Raw genomic sequence first — 21,852 nt, 5'->3', positions numbered from 1 at the left:
TAAATGAATAAGTCAATCAACAAATAAGTGCCTAACTTCTTACCCTAATGTAAAAAAAAAAAAATTTAATTGCAAAATAGTGCATTCTCATGACAGAAGAAAGTTGAAAATATCAGCGCTTAAAGAAGAAAATCGATATAACTCATGCTCTCAAAAACTATATATAACCACTGCTAACAGCTTGTCCTTTGTCCTCCCTGACTTTTTTTCTCATAATAAATATATTTTACAAAATTGGTATTATACTGTACATTCTATTTTATAACCTATATTTTTCACTCCTCCCCATACCATGAGTATTTCCCCGCTTGAATAAAGATTTTTATACAACACGATTTTTAATAGCTAGAGAGCATTCCACTGTATACATGTAATCTAACTTAATCAGTTCACAGAGTTTGAGGGTCTTTTCTGTCAATTTTTCATTCAAAAATATTTGTACATACATAGTTTTACTCATCTCTTAATGATTTCCTTACAATAAATGGCAGTTTTTCATGAAGAAGGCATCCGGATGGCCAACAGGCACATGAAAAGATGCTCAATGTTGCTCCTCATCAGGGAAATACAAATCAAAACCACACTCAGATATCACCTCACGCCAGTCAGAGTGGCCAAAATGAACAAATCAGGAGACTATAGATGCTGGAGAGGATGTGGAGAAACGGGAACCCTCTTGCACTGTTGGTGGGAATGCAAATTGGTGCAGCCACTCTAGAAAACAGTGTGGAGGTTCCTCAAAAAATTAAAAATAGACCCACCCTATGACCCAGCAATAGCACTGCTAGGAATTTACCCAAGGGATACAGGAGTACTGATGCATAGGGGCACTTGTACCCCAATGTTTATAGCAGCACTCTCAACAATAGCCAAATTATGGAAAGAGCCTAAATGTCCATCAACTGATGAATGGATAAAAAAATTGTGGTTTATATACACAATGGAGTACTACGTGGCAATGAGAAAGAATGAAATAATATGGCCCTTTGTAGCAATGTGGATGGAACTGGAGAGTGTGATGCTAAGTGAAATAAGCCATACAGAGAAAGACAGATACCATATGTTTTCACTCTTATGTGGATCCTGAGAAACTTAACAGAAACCCATGGGGGAGGGGAAGGAAAAAAAAAAAAAAGAGGTTAGAGTGGGAGAGAGCCAAAGCATAAGAGACTCTTAAAAACTGAGAACAAACTGAGGGTTGATGGGGGGTGGGAGGGAGGGGAGGGTGGGTGATGGGTATTGAGGAGGGCACCTTTTGGGATGAGCACTGGGTTTTGTATGGAAACCAATTTGACAATAAATTTCATATATTGAAAAAAAAAAGAGGGGCGCCTGGGTGGCGCAGTCGGTTAAGCGTCCGACTTCGGCCAGGTCACGATCTCGCGGTCCGTGAGTTCGAGCCCCGCGTCGGGCTCTGGGCTGATGGCTCAGAGCCTGGAGCCTGTTTCCAATTCTGTGTCTCCCTCTCTCTCTGCCCTTCCCCCATTCGTGCTGTGTCTCTCTCTGTCCCAAAAATAAATAAACGTTGAAAAAAAAAAAAATTTAAAAAAAAAAAAAAAAAAAGAAAAAAAAAAGAATAAATGGCAGTTTTTAAAAATCTTAAACTGAATCCCATCTTCTACAAATCAATCTTCTACTATTTAATGTATACAAAACACACCATGACTTTTTCACTCCTGTGCTTTTATTGCCTTTCTCATGTTGCCTTCATGCCTCCTCTATGTCAATCCAAACCAGAAGCAGGCAACATATCTTAAATGTCTTTGTATCACAAGTCCTCAAAAAATGGTCTTTGAGTGATTAGCATCTTCTGCGTTCTTCCAGGCCTCACCCAAGTCTCCCTCCTTTCATATAGACTTCCCTATAAACCTCTACAGGCCACAGTTACCCCTCCTTTCTGCTTACCACTGACATAAGAGACTGAAATATTTTCTCTCATTGACAAGGAGGTGAAAAGTACCTATGTGTCCTCCACTTGGCAGGCGGGAGAAACATGACATGGAAAGGTGACTTACTCGCCGATGTTCTGGTTCTGAGTCTCTGAGTAGGTGTTAGAGCCTGTGCCCAAAAAGAAGCCACAAGAAGCGTGTTCCCTGGGAAATTTTTTGTGATACTCGACTTGTCTCTGTTAGGCCCTCTATGTCTGATGTAAGCGCATTTGACCAGGTTAGCTTAACGCTAAAACCAGATGGTTTTAAATTAATTACATGCCTAAGTACTTCGGGTTAATGAATTCTCTTTCCAAAAATATCAGTAAGATTCAAGAAGTGTTCTTTTCATTATTTTCAGGTAGATATGTTTATCAAGAGCAATGCTAAAACATCTAACTTAGAAGGGGATTTACAGAGCTGCTTTATAAAATTTTTTTTTTTTCTCAACGTTTATTCATTTTTGGGACAGAGAGAGACAGAGCATGAACGGGGGAGGGGCAGAGAGAGAGGGAGACACAGAATCGGAAACAGGCTCCAGGCTCTGAGCCATCAGCCCAGAGCCCGACGCGGGGCTCGAACTCACGGACCGCGAGATCGTGACCTGGCTGAAGCCGGATGCTCAACCGACTGCGCCACCCAGGCGCCCCCAGAGCTGCTTTAATAAATAGATGCAAATAATCTATATTTATAAGCTCAATAAGTAATATATGAAAGTGTTTGAGAAGATTTTTCAATATGAGACTTCCTAATATGCTTGCACTGAGGAATCAGAATTGCAATGGAGCTCCAGTATTTCAGCAAAGCAGTCAGGACTACTTTGGACCCTGGGAGAGAAATCTTACTACCACAGCCTCTGGGGGATCCAGCTGCTGCCTCAATACATTTATGGAGAGAAAGCACAATTTTATTTTACCGAGTTCCTCTAAGTCAAATTTTAAGCATGAATTAACTAAGTCATGGGCAAAGCCATCACTGAAGCTACCTCTGAGGTTCATGAAAGGAAGGGTCTCTGAGGATTAAGTTAGAAAACACATTTGCAGAAGTTCATTCCTCAGCAATTTTTGCTCTATTTGGGAATTTTCTGTAGTAGAGTTTTCTGCCCATTTTTTACAATTTTAATGCAAAATTTTAATGAGAAGCACTTTAGATAAAAGCAATGACACAGCACTGTGCACTGCCCTCTCCAAGATGGACAAGTTCCATCTTGTCAAAGGGCATTTCGAAGGGGGCAGCTAATATCGCTGTAGTAATCCCCAAATCAAAGCCTCCTTGAGGATGGCCTATGTTCTCAGGCTCCCTCATGCCGGACACTGAGATTGGTTTCAGGGACAAGGAAGGTGCCACAAAAGAAATGATTAAAAACAACTAGAGGACGATTACTCCTTTGTGACTCCTGCTTGAGAGCCTGAAATCTGAGCAGAATTCATCTCAGTTTCTCTAATGAATTCCTCTGCTGCTGTCATGCGGTTAATTCTCCACATTTTCTACTACTCTGATTATTAAAAAAAGAAGTAAAAAGGAAAAGGAGCCAGCCAATATAAACATCAAAGGGTACTCCCACTTCTGTGGCCTTCAGATATTTTCCAGAGCTGGATTGTGGGGACAAAAGAGATTGGGGAGGGGTGGGGGGAGGGAGAGGCTTGATTTCTGTTTCCTCTAGGAGACATTGGGAAAATCTGCCCCACAAGGCTACAGTGCAAGTAGGTGGCATGTTTCGTATCACTAGGCAGCAAGGGTTTTCTCAGTGGAGGTAGATGTTCCCTTGGCTTAGCCAGAGAGCCCCCAGCTATTACTGAATGGCGGCATGTGGAGGATGAGAGCTGGGCCCTCCCTCCAGACAGTCTAGCTGCAGACACCCTCCACGGGGCCTCAGACCAAAACACTGAAGGGAGCTGGGGGACGAAGTGGAGGAGGGAGGCGGGAGGCAACTTGAGAAATTTAAAACCAGCATAACTTTTCATTTCCTGAACTTAAAGCAAATAACTGTTTGTGGTATTCACTGGAGTTTGAGTTTTTTTTCTTTTGCCAAGCCTGTAGACTCCACAAAACATCAGTCTGAAGTTAACAAGAGGAGACTGAATGGGAATAAATGTAAAAACCTATTACATGGATATAAGAAAGTTCGGGATGGGAGAGTGACCAGGCTGAACAAGAGTTCATGTGAAAAAGATCTAGGGGTTTTAGTTGACTCTGAACAGGATATGAGTCCAACAGTGAGACTTGGCTGCTGAAAAATCCAATGCAATTAATTTAAGGCCAGATTAGCAGAAGTATGGTGCTCAGAATAAGGGGGGAAAATAGCCCCCTATGCTCCACAATGGTCCAGACACAGTTGGAGTCCTGCCTCCATTCTTGGTGCCAAGTTTTAAAGAATACACAGAAAAACTGGAGCATGTCAAGAGTGTCACGGGAAGAAAAAGGGGGTGGAAAGCATGTCACATGAGGAATAACTGGAGAAACTAGGATTGCTTCAACTGGGAAAAAAGAACTTCTTGGGTGGGTTAACTATCTGCAAATAGCTGTGGAGTCATTCTGTGGGAGACAGAGCAAACTTCTCTCTGTATCTCCAAAGTGCAGACAAATGGGCAGAAAAATAACCCAAATTAAAAAAATTTTTTCTAACAATTCAAATTGCTCCAAAATGGAATCGGCTGTTCTGTGTAATAGTTCCTTTTCCAGCATTGGAAGAGTTCAAAGTCTAAACCTGCCAGGGATGTTATGAGTATTCCAGCATTAAGTGGGAGGCTGGGCTCAATGGCTCCTTAGATTCTGAACCTGAGAACTACACAATGAAACAGCAATAACATTAAAAATGAAAGGCACCTACCTAGCATTTGCTTACCTCCTTCTCTACATGTAAGTGGGAAATGTACTCAATCATTCAACAATACCACTATGTTCTTTCAGTTTGTATTAAGAGTAAACAAGGAAAGTCTTCCTTCCTTCCAAAACAAAGGAAGCATTGTTTGTAGGAAATCCAGCATTCTAACACCCTTTCTACTGTATTTATTAACCTGTTATGCTTTTTAGATATCTTTAAGTTTATTTATTTATTTTGAGAGAGGGAGAGAGAGAGAGAGAGAGAGAGAGAAAGAGACAGCACAAGTGGGAGAGGGTCAGAGAGAGAGAGAGAGAGAGGGAGAGGGAGAGGGAGAGAGAGAGTCCTAAGCAGACTCCGTGCTATCTGCAGGGACCCCAAGGTGTGGCTCAATCTCATGTACCATGAGATCATGACCTGAACCAAAATCAAGAGTTGGATGCTTAACAGAGCCACGCAAGTGCCCCTAGACATCAGATCTTCAGAAACACTACACGCCAAAGAAGTTGAACTTGTTTTTTACCTTTGTACTCCCAGGACCAAGCACAGAGCTTGACACAAAGTAGGTGCTCAAAGAGATTTGCTAACTGTGCTAGGATTGTGCTAGATGCTGTGAATACAGCAAAAACAAAACAGACCTGGTCTTACCTATCTTGGAACTTACAATCTAGTGGGAGCCATCAGTCTTCAACAAAAAGTCATAAAAAGAAACACATAAATATAAAATTATAATAAATACAAAGAATAAAAGTAAAGAGAAGAATGAGGGGTTCTAAGGGAAATCTAACTTTGTTAAGAGAGTAATCTTTACAGAGTCAAGAAGGAAAATGGGAGTTGGCCAGGTGAAAGCTGGAGAAAGGAAGACTAGTCCATGGAGAAGAAAGAATCTGTCTAAAGGTGTTGAGAGGTGGAATAAAGTGAAGTGGAAACAGAGGTAGGACCACGCAGGACCTCGCAGGCCAAGCTATCATTCCCAGATTTAATCCTAAACGCAACTGGAAGCCAAAGAAAGATTTTAAGCAGGGAAATGATAGAAACCATCCCTCTGACAGCTGCACTGAAAAAGACTGGAACAAACAACAAGCGCTGGCAGGGACGTGGAGAAAAAGGAACTCTCATGCACTGTCAATGGGAATGCAAACCGGTGCAGCCCCTGTGGAAAACAGTATGGAAGTACCTTAAAAATTAAAAATAGAACTACCACATACAAATCCAGTAATTCCACTACTGGATATTTACCCAAAAAATATAAAAACACTAATCTGCAAAGATATATACACCCTATGTTTATTGCAGCATTATTTATAATAGCTAAGATATGGAAGCAACTCAAGTGTTCATCAATAGATGAATAGATAAAGAAGATGGGGTGTATATATATATATATATATATGTATATATATATATACACACATACATACACACACCCACACACCCACACACATACACACACACACATACATACACACCCAGTGGAATATTACTCATAAAAAAAAAAAAAAAGAATGAAATCTTGCCTTTTGCAACAACATGGGTACATCCAGAGGGTATAATGCTAAGTGAAACAACTCAGTCCAAGAAAGACAAATACCATATGATCTCACTCATATGTGGAATTTAAGAAACAAAACAAACAAAGAAAACAGAGAGAAAAACAAAAAAACAAACTCTCAGCTGTAGAGAATAAACTGGCGGTTGCCAGAGGGGAGGCTGGGGGGAGGGGAGGATGGAGGAAATAGGTGAAGGGGATTAAGAGTACACTAATCATGAGCACTGACTAAGGTATAGTATTGTTGAATCGCTACATTGTACACCTAAAACTAATATAATACAGTATGCTAATTATATTGGAATGAATGGAAGAAGGGAAGGAAGGAAGGAAGGAAGGAAGGAAGGAAGGAAGGAAGGAAAGGAAGGAAAGGATTGGAACAGTGTATTTCAGTGCAGTAGTGTGTCACGAAATAAATTTAGTTGATCATGCCGAGGATGAAAAAATTAGAGTTTTTAAAAATACCAAACTGCATCCTACAGAGTAAAGGTAGGTATTACTTCATGAACCTTTTGTTTCAGATTTACTTAGAGATACATGTATGTATGTATACTGGGGGTATCATGAATGTATTTTTATTGTGAGTCACAGTGAAAAAAGTTTGAAAGCCACTAATTAGAGGGAATCAGGAGTGAAAACTGGGAGACCGGTTAAGAGGTGAATGGAATAATCAGGATGATAAATGTGTTGAGAAGTGGATGGATCCAACACATAACCTGGAGACAGACATTTGAAAGGACCTGATGGGGGCGCCTGGGTGGCGCAGTCGGTTAAGCGTCCGACTTCAGCCAGGTCATGATCTCGCGGTCCGTGAGTTCGAGCCCCGCGTCAGGCTCTGGGCTGATGGCTCAGAGCCTGGAGCCTGTTTCCGATTCTGTGTCTCCCTCTCTCTCTGCCCCTCCCCCGTTCATGCTCTGTCTCTCTCTGTCCCAAAAATAAATAAACGTTGAAAGGACCTGATGAATGTTTGCATTTCGAGGTTTCTGGCACCTTTACTAGAAAAATGAATGGATGCATGAACAAATGAGAAAATGATGATGGCACAGTAAATCTAGCTAAAATTGTAATTTTCTTCATATTTAACTATAAAACATAATCTAACTTATTTAAAACAGTAAAAACTGCTTCTCCCTCCTTGGTTTCTTCAGTGCTCACAAGAGCTTTTTAGATACGGTCCATATCTTCTTCAACCAGAGAGTCCCAGGCACAGTCACAGCAACTGCCATGTAGTACGTGCTCAGGAATTACATGTTCAATGGGTTAATGAGTGGATTAAAATAAAAGTGAAAAAGTAGTTAGTCTTAACAAGAACATGACATGTCCTAGATTTCTTACAGTCAAGGAAGAGCAAATCAACTTGGGATAGATTTGCATTATAAAGCTCCACTTATTAATTAAAAGCCTCAGCTAGTTAAGTGACTGACTCTTGATTTCGGCTCAGGTCATGATCTCGTGGTTTGTGAGATGGAGCTCGGTGTGGGGCTCTGTGCTGACAGCATGGAGCCTGCTTGGGATTCTCTCTCTACCTGCTTCTTCTCTCTGCCCCTCCCCCACGTGCACATGCGCTCTCTCTCTCTATCTCTCTCTCTCTCAAAATAATAGTTCCTGGCCTTCCAGTTTGTAGGCAGTCCTGTGGCACTTTGGTGACACTCTGCCTAACATCATTCTTTGTTGATCCTGGTATATATGAGCCTTCTTCTATTAAACTTCCACTCCCTCAGGGGCAGACACTGTGTCTTCTACTTTTACTGTACTGTCCATGATGCTTAGCAGTCCTGAGCACACTAGACACTTAATATTTCTTGACTGGACTGCCAGTAAGAATAACATGGAGATTTGCTGATTTAGAGGCTGTTGAACTAGACTCTGCTCCCTTCCTCAAGCTGTGTTGGTCTTGCATGCAAGTTTTATCTCCAGCCGTCTCCGTCTTCCATTACAAAATAGCAATCGCCTCTTTCCAAAATGAAAAACATTTTCCATTGTAAATTATACTTGCAGCTGTGATGTTGAAATGTTCCTCAAGCAAAGATTTTTATCTGTGCTGCAAAGGGGAAAGTGTAGCTCATAAGCTTAATTCTTTAAACAAATCCAGTAACTCTGTTCCTTTGGTCCCAGACAGGCCTCTTAGCTTGTTTGTTTGTTTTCATGTCCCATGCTGTTCACCGCACCCCCCTCCCCCTGCCCCACCCGAGGTTCCTGGTAATAAATTATTCACTGCGTGTGATCACACTGAGACAGACTATCACTGGTGTGATGCGTATGATCTCTACCATCTCTTACAGCCAACACGCCATCCCACACAAAAAGAACACTGAAAGGGTAGGTGTAAGCAGAGAGGAGGCCCAGGGTTAAGAACTTTGAAGGAGGCCTGAACAAACACATTCAGTCAGAAATGCACTTGGTCAAAACAGACTAGAGGCAGAGATCACCTTTTATTCTGGCCAACTATCTCTCTTGAGTTCTGGGTATCAGAAAAATGCAAATGATGGGTTACATCACGTCACTGAAAACTTGAGGTATTCATTTGGCAGACAGTATTGACTATTTTAAAGAGCACATTTTGAGTTTTACCAAGTGTTTTGCTATCAGTCTCTTAGCTGTTGTCTCGCAGCAGTTCTGAGAACTCTAAATAGCCCCGTTTCCAGATATTGCTGAGAAAACAGCAAATGCATGCAACTTTGCACCGGCCGATCATCTGGATGCTGCTTACAGATATGCTCCTAGTTCTCAAAGTTTGCCTCTCATAAAGGAGGGAAATGTACCAAAATCAATTAAAACATAAGGTAGAGTGAACTAAGTGCTCCAATTATAGGTCAAAGAGAGCAGTACAAGGGAGCAGCCTTCAAGTCAAACTGGAAAGCAGGGGCAAAATTCAATGATGGCAGAAGCGTCTGAGCCTTGCCTTGAGAGATGCCAAGCGTTGCAGGAAATGAGAGAAGAACACCAAGCTGAGGTAAGAGCATAGTTCAAGCCACACAGATGTGTAAAAGCATGCTGTATTCAGGGAGCCACATGAAATCTAAATGGCTGGAGCAAAAGACTCGCCAAGAGATCATCAAATGAAGAGTAAAAGTTCACCTGAGTGAAATCCACGAAAAAGCTATCAGTAAAAGGGAAATGCAATTTGAAAGTCTGGAAACATTTTTGAGAGCCTCAAAGAAAAGCAGCTGTCCCAGTTTTAGTGTTACAAACCCAGGGCAGGATGAAGCTGACGAATCAACAAATCTGAACACATAACTTATTACTATATTCTTAGGTTTAAAAAATCCATTTGTATAAGCAATCTATTCCAAAATTTGTTCATAAAATGATTCTATCCAAATTCCTGGATCTGACTCCCCCTTCCAACAAGGGTAAATCACAAGATGTATTCTCACAAAATAAGGTAAGGATATAAAAGCAAACAAAAAGAGAGAAAGAGAGAGACTGACGTTTAAAGTCGCATCCATCAGGTTGGTGGAGGGCAGGAAAAAGAGCTGTCTGGTGACATCTGGGCTGTTTACATTACCAATAGTGGAAACATATGGTTAAAAACAGACACTCTGAATTCTGGATAGCAAAATCTGTTTTCAGAGAGACAATATATAACATTTGGTGGCTGACATTTAAGAACTAATCATGTTTGGGGCCAACTGAAAGAAATTGTCTGGAGAGCACTGGCCTACTGTTTCTGTTGTCATTAGCTGAAACATAAAGATTACAATTTGATCATTTCAATTTGGAATAGAAATATCTGTTTTCAGAGAGGTCAATATATAATATTCAATAACTTTTGCAAGTCAACACGAAGTCCTCTTCTTTTCACAATGAAAGGGGGAGAGCATCCAAAAGGAAGACCTCATGAAAGGCTCCTTTCAAACAGTGGCCCTTGCTGTGTCCTCTTGATTAAGGGCTCATAAATAAAAGGACACAACAGCTGCAACTTATGATTAACCATGGTATAGTATTTCAAATAGTGAATAACATTATAGTTATTGCAACTAACAAAACTCCTTACATTGGTTCAACACATGACCTTGGTTTTGTCTGGCCTGTAGGTGACCTGAATTGAAGAGAGATGTCTGGGTTGAAATTTAACTCGGTGTCTGAAAAGCTATGTCACATGGCTGGAAAGTCAGTAACGCTGCAGTTTTGGGAACCCTTGCTCCTCTCAATGCAATTGGATGGTATAAAGATAAATCCGAGAAGAGCAGTGAAAAATAAAGCTAATTGGTCAGTCTAGGGCAACTCTTGAATAATGTCCAAACATTTGCAAACCCTCTGAGTAAACCACTCAGGTTATTCTTAAACAACTAAGGTAACTTTACTGCCTGCCATGGGCAAGTGCCCTTTAGATTAACATGGTAAACAATTCTCGAGTGATTAATGACATACACTATTTCTCTGCCCTCTACTGAGGGCAGAACTCTCTTAAGGAGAGCAGGAAAGTCTTTACCTCTTGATTTATAGGCTCCGACCAAAGCAATCTGAGTTTTCTCTGAGTATGGGAAGCTATTCCTGAGGAAGATATGGGCTCTCAAAAGAGAGACCACCGAAGACAAGGAAGAAAGGATCTTCCATTATCCCTTTGCTCCATTAACTATCCTCTGAGAAGCTGCCAGTGTCCCTCCAGTCTTAGTTAATTAGATGGGTTCAGGACCTAATTCTAAAAACTACTTTCCCCATGACCATAATAGATGAAAACTAAAGGAAGAGCCTGACTTTTCTCACTTCAATTGGTAAGTAATCATATCACTTAATACCTAGTTTCTTACGATAGAACCTCCCATACCTTTTATTGGGTTGTCCTATTAACTGGCCTGATCAGGTAATGGTTTCAAGCCGTTACACAAAAATTCAAGTTTCCATAAAGCAGATCCATGACCAAAGCACATATGATTAATTTTTGTCTGTTTGTCGCTAGTCCATATCTTAACACAATGTAAGATTTAAGCAATCACATTTCTACTCCCAACTCTGCCAACAAACCACTCAATTCCTCCAAAAATGAACAATAACATTTAACATAAATACATTCTTTGTGAATTTACAGTAACAATTTGAAAAAGGATATTGTTTCTTTAAAAGCCCTGCAGTGATACAGCATTAACTATAAGTATTTAGACAATTAATATTGGGAACTAGGAAGATACATGTTTCCCAGGAAAAAGGAGTTCGCTTAGATCTTCCATTTCATTATTACTAATGAAACGTATAACATTAACCACACAAAGAACTGAAAATTCGTTAGTCACTATTTAAATCAATGGGATGAATTGCTAGTTTCTAGAGAGATTTTGATTACGATCTTGAACAGTACTGAGTACAGAATAAATCCTAAATGGGTACTCATTAACTTGAGCCAATGAACCACAGAGAATAAAAAATAATTTCTTAAGAACAGACAGCAGAGATAAAATTTTAATCTGAACTTGTCATCTTTGTATCCCCAGAGTATGGAGTGCCTTGTACATAATTGGCATCAACAATGACTGATTATGTGAATGAATGAGCAGATTAATTAATTAATAGAATAAGGGTAGTAGTATAAGAATACTAAGACAGGCAGAGAAAGGATAAGGCCATCTAGGTCACTAAGGATAGTGAAAAAAGCAGGTCCATTTGGTGCTACATATTGCCTATTTCTATATATACCTTTCAAAAAAAGAGTTAATCTGTTTTCCCACCTGCAACAGAGTTAATGTTTTCCTCATAGAAAAATTATGAAATCTGAATGAGCTTAGGTAAAAATGTAAATAAAAGTGTAAAATAAACTGTTATATAAATTTACAAAAAAAAAGTTTAAAATCTGAATTAGAGCAAGGTACTGATATTTCAGCCTGGATTTTCTAGCACAGAGAAGGTAACTAGACCAGCCTCATTTTAAATAGGGAAGTTTGTTTATTTCCTTGGAGAGCCTAATATAAATTAAAGGGATTGATTCAGGATCATCTTTCAAGGAAGACTACTAAACCCTTTTGTTAAATCAAATTACTCTAAGTTTTCTGACATCTAGCTTTAAAAAATGCATAAATACCATTTCCTTTAGTATGTCAGCAACTCTTAATGGGAGAAGTAATTTTGAAATTAAATGTCATTCCAGTTCTTAAGCAACTTAAACCTAGATTTAGGAATTTAAGGGAGGGATTTGTTGCTTTTTTTTCTATTAGGAACAAATTGTAAGAAAAAGGCAGTTTGATGTTAACTACATCTCTTTTCTGTCTACTTCAAGTCTTAAGATTTATAGTTTCTTTTTTTTAAGATTTATAGTTTCTCATATAACTTTATCAAATGGGTAGAAAAATGGATGAAACTTGTTTTTATTCATAGATCCATAATCGCCCCTGAGGAAATCAATAATAATTCAGGCTGTATCTCTTTTAGGGCTAATAGCAAGGAGGTGAACAAATACAACTGGTTCCACACTCCTACAAGAAACAAACTTTAAATTCCCTTTCCCATAAAGGAATCGACACTAGACAGACTGAGGAAATTATTGTGGTCGCTCATTCATTCAGGCACTACTAAGTATCTCTGGAGCCGTAAGAATGAATAAAATATGGTTCCAAAACTCTGAAAGCTCACAGTCCAGGTACAAATTCAGACATGGCAAATTCATCAACTGTATACTTAAGATTTGTGCACTTTATTGTGTATAAATTATGCCACGATAAAAAAAAATCAAAAGGGTGAAGACACATAAGGCAAATTATACTATAGCATCTGAACCATCATAATAGAGAAGCAGAGAAGAGGAAAAGGCGGTTTCTTTCTTTGTCTAGGGAGTCTAGCAAAACTGGACCAAAGAGCTAATGAACATGAAAGCCTCACCTAGCAAAGAGGCTAGCAAACAGTAACCCAGTAGAGGGTAAATCAATGCAAAAACACAAAGGTGAGGAACAGCAAGAAATACAACGTGTCTGAAGCATATGTACATGGGATGGGGTGCTGGGAGTTGAGGCTAGAGAGATGGACCAAGAAAATCCCACATAACAAGATAATGAACTTAAATTCTCTCTCTAGTGACTAGATTAGGTTTGTTTCTAGGTAAATAACTCACTCATTCCTTCTTTCCAGAGCAAAGCAACATCACCTCTAAATTCAGTTAGTTTTCACAAGCTCATTGCTGGAAAGAATGACAGGGTGGAAAAAAAAATTGCTTTCCTGAAATCATTACTTCAGGATTCACACTATTAATACAACGATCACAAGTAATAGATTGGCCAATATGGCCAAACCTAAAAATCTCTTGCTTAAAGGAAAACAACATCAAAAGTCGCCCTCCAGCTCCCTTCTTTATTAACTTTGTAAGGTATTTACCATCCAAATCAGGGTCTAAGGGGTTCTGAAGGAATATAAGAAAAGAAAACTGGTATCAAAATCCTCCTGTAAAATATGTCCAAGATGTAATATGAGAAAATTGTGCGAAACTGTATATGGCATAGAAACACATTTTTGTTAGGACAATGAATAGTAAACATGTTCATATATGCATGGAAAAATTTTGAAGAAATATAAAAAAAGAACCATGCTATCAGTAGTTAAGTCTAAGATTATGGGAGGCTTTTTCTTTTTCTCCATAATATATCTCTTAAAGGTCTAAATTTTATAAGTATGTATTACTTTTACAGACAGAAAAATGCATGAAAGATCAATTTAATTTAAATAAAACCTTTCGGTGGTGGCCTATAATCACAAAAGTTGAGGGAAGCCTGATAAGTGAACTAAGAGTTTCCATGTGAGATTCACCACCAACAAGCAGGTTCATCACATTTCTTTTTTTTTTTTTTTAATTTTTTTTTCAACATTTATTTATTTTTGGGACAGAGAGAGACACAGCATGAACGGGGGAGGGGCAGAGAGAGAGGGAGACACAGAATCGGAAGCAGGCTCCAGGCTCTGAGCCATCAGCCCAGAGCCTGACGCGGGGCTCGAACTCACGGACCACGAGATCGTGACCTGGCTGAAGTCAGAGGCTTAACCGACTGCGCCACCCAGGCGCCCCAAGGTTCATCACATTTCTATGTGGTCAGCATGACATATCAATAGGAGAGTCTTCAGATTAGCGGGCAGGCAATTGTCATCTATCTGCCTTCTTCTACTCTGTCTCCTCAGGTTATTCAAGAACATGGTGTAATTCCTTGCTAACATAATTTTTTCTCTGTGGACTTTAATTTTTTTTTTTTCAACGTTTATTTATTTTTGGGACAGAGAGAGACAGAGCACGAAGAGAGCACAGAGAGAGAGGGAGACACAGAATCAGAAACAGGCTCCAGGCTCTGAGCCATCAGCCCAGAGCCCAACGCGGGGCTCGAACTCACGGACCGCGAGATCGTGACCTGGCTGAAGTCGGACGCTTAACCGACTGCGCCACCCAGGCGCCCCAACTCTGTGGACTTTAAAATGATGATCTGAGGGGCGCCTGGGTGGCTTAGTCAGTTAAGTGTCTGACTTCAGCTCAGGTCATGATCTCATGGTTCATGGGTGTGAGCCCCATATCAGGCTCTGTGCTGATAGCTCAGAGCCTGGAGCCTGCTTGGGATTCTGTGTCTCCTTCTCTCTCTGTCCCTCCCCCACTCCTGCTCTGTCTGTGTCTCTCTCTCTCTCTCAAAAATAAACACTTAAAAAACTTTTTTTGATTAAATGATGATCTGAAGGCTGATTAATTTATGGTCAGTCTATACCAGCCACAAATAATCTTCCATTTTTGTCTTTGTGAGAACAAATATGCATTTTGGGCCTGTGGAATTTCCTCCTCTTGGAGGAGCAGCAAACCCAAATGGTGAATTCAAGAGATTCAGGATTTCTGCGTGCATTCCTACTGCCCCTACACAGAAACTCTAAATTTTTTAAGGCTAAATCTACCCTGCTGGCAATAACCTGCCAGCATTACCTTATTAGTTATTATTCATTTTTCAAAGTACACTCTTCTACATTGTTTCATGTGATTCTCATAATAACTTTGTGAGGTAGTTGGGGCTGGTAACAATCTCCATCCTTTTTGCTCTTCATGAGTTTTACATCTTAAGAGATACTGGGCTTGGGAGGGGAAGTAAATACAAAATGAACACATTGCCACTGCATAAAATTTGGAGGAAAATAAAAAACAGAAAAAAATAGAAAACCAAACCAAGCCAAAAATTATTCATAATCTCACCACCAGAGATAACATTGCTCTTTGGTTGTATAAGTTTCCAATATTTCTTCTCTGTATTCCATTAAGCCCATTAGAAGATGAGAAAATTTTCAGGGTGCCTGTGTGGCTCAGTCGGTTGAGTCTCCAACTTCAGCTCAGGATCTCACCGTTTGTGAGTTTGAGCCCCGTGTCAGGCTCTGTGCTGACAGCTCAGAGCCTGGAGCCTGCTTCAGATTCTTTGTCTCACTCTCTCTCTGCATCTCCCCCACTCACATTCTGTTTCTCACAAATAAATAAACATTAAAAAAATAAAAAATAAAAAAAAAAGAAAATTTTCACATGGCTAATGAGAGTCAAAGCAAGGGCTAACATCCATGAACACTTTTCATCATACCTTCCTTCTTACTAACCTCTTCCTCTTTCAAAATGTCCAAGCATTATAAAGAAGAAAGCCCTAGAAACACAGATTTTGATATATTCATGTTTTGTTTAGATGTACTAAGTGAGCTTACAATGGTTTTTGGAAATTAGTACCTCTAGTATAAAAACCACTGTCAAACTCAGTGATCTCTAAAATGTTCTAACTCTAATCTTCTCTGAATGAAAAATGGCTAGAAGACAGGGTCAAGAATCTGAGTCAAAAGGCTATCAGATGAGGGCAAGTTAAGTAAATCAAAATCTCATAAAAAAGGAGTTAGCCAAACTAGAATTAAAATCACAAATCAATATGTCATACATTGGAACAAGGGTCAGTCAAAGAAAGAAAAGAAATGTAAGTCTGGAAGGATGACATTTGTCAGAGATTGCTGGCTGATCACTAAACCTATTTCCTCTTCTTCTTGGACACACAGCTATATCACATTTTCTAGCTATCCCTGCAGTTCAGTATGGCCATGTAAGTCCTAGTCAATGGAATATCAATGAGAATGATCTGAGACACTTTCAGACTTGCTCCTAAAAACCTCCCGATTCATAATCCATCACGCTTTCTTCTTACAGGGTGACTCTGGAAGTCATGAATCTGTTGAAAATGGTAAAGCCACAAGATAGAAGGAACCACATGATGGAAAACAATTCTGCTTGCAGAAGAGCTTCCGATCAATCAAGAACATCTGATTAAACTTGATGTAAGGAAAAAATAAATTTGTACTTATTACATCATTGAAATTTGGGGGTTTATGTATTACAGTAATTAGTGTTACAGTCTCCCTGACAGGTGATGAATCAACCAGTCCATGTGGGCAAGGCCAGACTCCAACGTAGTCATGGATTGCCTATCTTCCTCAGTCTAGGGCCATACCTGCTGACCAGGCTTTGATATGCAAATTCAGCATGCTGAATTACTTTCTGTCAGTGAACTCTTATTCTGAATTTCACATAGGCTAAGAAAATCAAATGACAGATGGAATCATACATGTGTTAAAGGCAAATCATGAAAAGATTCAACAAAATCCAAACGTCCATTCAAGTTTTGAGAAGACTTTGATAATGTTTTATAGAGAAAAAAAACACAAATTAGAGCATATAGATTTTCCAAATCAGATATGCAAAAGGGAGAGGCATGTTATGAATTAAATGTGTTATCCCCCAAATTCACAATTTGAAGCCCTAATCCCCAATGTAATGGTATTCAAAGATGGGGCCTTTGCAAGGTAATTAAGTCATGAGGGTGGAGCGTTCGTGATCTGATTAGTACCTTATAGGGAGAGACACAAAAGAGCTTTCTTCTTTCCCTACTCTTAGCCAAGTGAGGATACAATCAGGTGACTCTAGATGCTGAAGAGGATATGGATAAACGGGAACCCTCTTGCACTGTTGGTGGGAATGCAAACTGGTACAGCCGCCTTGGGAAACAGTGTGGAGATTCCTCAAAAAATTAAAAATAGATCTACCCTGGGGTGCCTGGGTGGCTCAGTCAGTTGGGCGTCCAACTTCAGCTCAGGTCATGATCTCACGATTTGTGAATTCAAGCCCCACGTCGGGCTCTGTGCTGACAGCTCAGAGCCTGGAGCCTGCTTCAGATTCTGTGTCTCCTCCTCTCTCTGCCCCTCCCATGATTGTGCTCTGTCTCTCAATAACAAATAAATGTTAAAAAAAATAAATTAAAAAAAATAGATCTCCCCTATGACCCAGGAATAGCACTGCTAGGAATTTACCGAAGGGATACAGGAGTGCTGATGCATAGGGGCACTTGTACCCCAATGTTTATAGCAGCACTTTCAACAATAGCCAAATTATGGAAAGAGCCTAAATGTCCATCAACTGACGAATGGATAAAGAAGATGTGGTTTATATATACAATGGGATACTACTTGGCAATGAGAAAGAATGAAATCTGGCCATTTGTAGCAATGTGGATGGAACTGGAGGGTATTATGCTAAGTGAAATAAGTCAGGCAGAGAAAAAAAGATACCATATGTTTTCACTCATATGTGGATCCTGAGAAACTTAACAGAAGACCATGGGGGAAGGAAAGGGGGAGGGGAAGTTACAGAGAGGGAGGGAGGCAAACCATAAGAGACTCTTAAATACTGAGAACAAACAGAGTTGATGGGGGGTGGGGGAGAGGGAAAAGTGGGTGACGGGCATCGAGGAGAGTACCTGATGGGATGAGCACTGGGTAATGTATGCAAATAAATTTGACAATAAATTATGCTTAATATAAAAAAAACCCAATCAGGTGGTTAAGACAGAGGGAAAGTAAAACTAACATTTATTCAAAGTCTATATCCTAGAAACTTCATATATATATTCTTAGTTAGTCCTCACGACAAATCCGTGTGATAGTTATTACTATCCTCATTTTTTCTTTTTTTTAATGTTTGTTTATTTTTGAGAGAGACAGAGACAGAATGCGAGTGGGTTGGGGCAGAGAGAGGGAGGCACAGAATCTGAAGCAGGCTCCAGGCTCCAAGGTGTCAGCATAGAGCCTGACACGGGGCTCGAACTCACGAGCTGTGAGATCATAGCCTGAGCCGAAGTCAGATGCTCAACCAACTGAGCCACCCAGGCACCTCAATCCTCATTTTTTCAAAGGAGAAAACTGAGGGTCATGCCAATTAAGTCATCAATCTAAGCTTACACATCTAGAAAGTGGTGGGGCCAACATTAAGCCCTAGTTTGTCTTACTGCAAATCTCATGTTCATTTCACTACAGCCTTGTTATTGATATTTACACACATTTCAAAAGATTTGCAAAAGCTTCCTTGACCCTAATATACTTATTGGATGGCCCCTAAGGTGACTGTCCTGTGTCTCACCTCTCTAGGTAACAGTCCCAGAGAGTCAATGCCCCTTAATTTTCTAGGAAGTGAAGAGAAAGATGCCTCAAATTTTTCCCTGGGAGGTGACTTCTTAGAACATGCTTAGGGAAGGTGCCTCGGAACTCCTCTCTGCAGTGGATGTTTGTTCCAGCTTCTGGCAGGTGGTGAGAAGATTGACAACTCTGACTCTCCTTTACTATATGAACACCATGTGTGTGTGCACATGTGCACACACACACACAATTTAACCATCTGAATTTCAAGTCATCTGACCTTCAAGTCAGGTCACCCATGATCAGAAACTGGCATATATCAAGAGGACATATGAAAAGGAATCTAGGGATGCCTGGGTGTCTCAGTTGGTTAAGCGACCAACTTAGGCTCAGGTCATGATCCCACCATTCATGGATTCAAGCTCCACATCGAGCTCTGTGCTGACATCTCAGAGCCTGGAGACTGCTTTAGAGTGTATGTCTCCCTCGCTCTCTACTCCCCCACTTGTGCATTCTCTCTCTCTCTCTCTCTCTCTCTCTCTCTCAGAAATAAACATTAAAAAATAAGAAGAAAAGAAAAAGAGCCCAAATTGAAGGGAACATTAAAACATTTACAGAACTTACATATTTCCTGTTCAAGCAAATTCTACTGCCCTCAACCCTGCAAACACATTAGTCTGTATTATGTTAAATCATTACATTGGAGATAAAGTTAAAACCCGTATGTTGATCTGAACTAGTGGGCAACAGACTGAAATGCTTACAGCAGTCAAAATTGGAAAAAAGTAAATCACAGACTTACCCAGTGCACCTCATAGCTAGCTGTTAATTTAGCTTTGGAAAAATCTCTCTTAAAGGAGAACTTTTAAATGGAAGCCACAAGACGGCCTGAATAATGGCAGTGGTTTTTTTAGGGAGGCCGATATGCCTTGGAAGCATAGGGACCACACAACAGACATGAGGGCTTCTCAAGCACCTTTTCACCTCACCCACTTTATCATCATGGCAAAATAGCTCATAATGCTCTAGGGCTTGAAAATCTTAATCTATAATGCGCACATAATTATATTCTTTAAGATACTATTGGATCTAAATAAAAAAAAATAAATGCACTATTTAAAGCCAATTGTACTTATTAGCCATGTAAGATTGGAGAACAGGATGCCTGACTTTTACTCAGAGTTTTTCCAGTGACTCACTGTGTAATTCTGAGGACACAGTGCTTTGATCTTTAGTTCCTTAGCCCATAACCAGAGAGTTTTAAATTGTGCACCCCCCTCAATCTTTTTGGAGGGCACCCTCTCTAGCTTCTTTTGCCCTCAGATGAAAGGATCTATAGACGTGGAAAATTGTCGTTTGGTGATTTCCTACATCCCCCTTTCTAGTATTTCAGCCATTCTCCTTTTACATCTGAGGGACACTGCAGAGAAATCACTGCTGTGCACAATTGAAGCCACAGGCTTAAAATTTCACTGTTGGAGGGGCAGGCTGAGAAGGAACAAGTCTGGCTTTAACACCACAAATATCTCCAATTACCAAATGTGGGCAGAAAGAATACAAAAAACAAGAAAAGATAGAAAGATCCTTGGTATTCTTCAAAGCTTCCCTTTTGGGATGAAAGTTCTTTTTTGAGGCTTCCAAGGCAGAAAGCCTGGGCAGCCTGCACACCTGGAGTGCATTAGTGGGCCCTGGACTCAAGGTGAAACAGGCTGAATTTCATCTAGATGCTTCCCACAATCCATTCTCATAAAAGCTCACAGTAATTTACCAGCTTAAGAACACGGCATGGTATTCATGGAGCACTGAACCCTGGGATTACCTTCCAGAGTCACTGGATAAATCCCACTGCTCATCTATGTAAACACACTTTCATCTCCATTACCTTTAGCTCAAGGAGAGTTTCATTTTGTTTACTGTGGCATAGGGTCAAGACCAAAACCCACCCTCAAATCACTCCTATAGCTCTGTCAAAGAGCATCCAAACGTTGATGTAACTAATGAGTGACTTTTCGCATTAGGCCATGTCCTCATCTAACCACAAAATACCAATGCCTCTACTGTATGTTTCCCTTTCTTCACCTGCCTCAAGTAGGTGATGCCAGCCTGTCTTTCCAGTTCCCCGTTTTAGTGCCCCCAACCTGTAAAGAAGGAAGTCTTGCTGCAGTCGCCAGGCAGGCTCCAACATGGCTTGCCATGGCAGCCAGTATGGCTGCTTCCACCCACAGAAACTGTTTTCACACATTCCCCCATCTCTTTTCTGTACCTCTTCAAGTATAATTCAGAATAGGGCTCACCCAGCCACTAGGACCACTGTATTCCATGAATCTGCTCCCTAAGGTGCTTTTCCCCATCCCTACTTAGAGGAGAAGGAAAGCAAGGCCACAGGCTCTGGAGCCAGACATTCTAGCTTTGCATTCTGGCTCTGCAATGTATTACTCATATCACCTTGGAAAAGTTACTGGGCCTCTTTGCCTCAGTTTCCTTATTCATAAAATGGGGATAATGATAGTAGTTACCTCATACATAGAGATGTTGTAAGGATTCACTATATGATCTTGGAATAGTGCCTGAAATGTTGGAAAGCATAATCATCATCATGCTGATATCTTCCATATCAAGGTCAAGTACTTTCTTTACAAAGAATACTCCTCCAGCTGGCCCTTGCTCACGGTACAACTCTCTCCTGCTGCAGGATAAACAAGTCTGGGCAAAATACCACACAAGGCCAAAAGAAAGATGAAGAAGATGGAGGTCTCAAACATTCAGTACTCCATCAAACTAAATGTTCTAAAACTGTAGGCTACGCTCCCGAATCCACCCAAAGTTGGGGTATCTCAAGGTGGCAAGTGATAAAACTTCTCTCCTTGACTGTTGGGATGAGTACTTGAGTTAGGCAATGCTCTGGCCCACAGATGTTCTTCAGAACTGAGAAGCTGTTGTTGCCACAGACCAACTCTAGTCACGGAGTACCAGGTAGGAATAAGGGTGGAGTATAAAGCACACCCCACCCTCAGCATATGCATACATGTACCTTGTACCATTTGTACAAGAACCAATTGACTTGAAAGACTTTAAGATGTGAACTGGCTGGAATCCTAGTGTTTGTGTCTCCTTCTAAGCCATTCGAATCTCCAGCATCATAGTAGGCATGATACTCCTACACTGTCTGTTTACTAGCACAG

At 40.3% G+C, this 21,852-nt stretch overlaps 1 protein-coding gene and 1 long non-coding RNA gene across 9 annotated transcripts in view; one reads left to right on the top strand and one right to left on the bottom strand.

Annotated features, from left to right (window-relative positions):
- Positions 1 to 21,852, bottom strand: part of RAD51B (RAD51 paralog B) — a 645,855-nt gene that overhangs the window by 321,714 nt on the left and 302,289 nt on the right. The gene's annotated exons all lie outside the window — the stretch shown is intronic.
- LOC123584036 lies at positions 9,761 to 16,580 on the top strand. Its single transcript, XR_006705128.1, has 2 exons — positions 9,761 to 11,016; positions 16,413 to 16,580. It is a non-coding gene; the product is annotated as an uncharacterized LOC123584036 (long non-coding RNA).

This window comes from Leopardus geoffroyi, chromosome B3 (genome assembly GCF_018350155.1).
Source record: "Leopardus geoffroyi isolate Oge1 chromosome B3, O.geoffroyi_Oge1_pat1.0, whole genome shotgun sequence".
NCBI classification, from domain to species: Eukaryota; Metazoa; Chordata; class Mammalia; order Carnivora; family Felidae; genus Leopardus; species Leopardus geoffroyi.
Note: the sequence above shows the minus strand (reverse complement) of the source record. Positions and strands in the feature narration are given on the sequence as shown.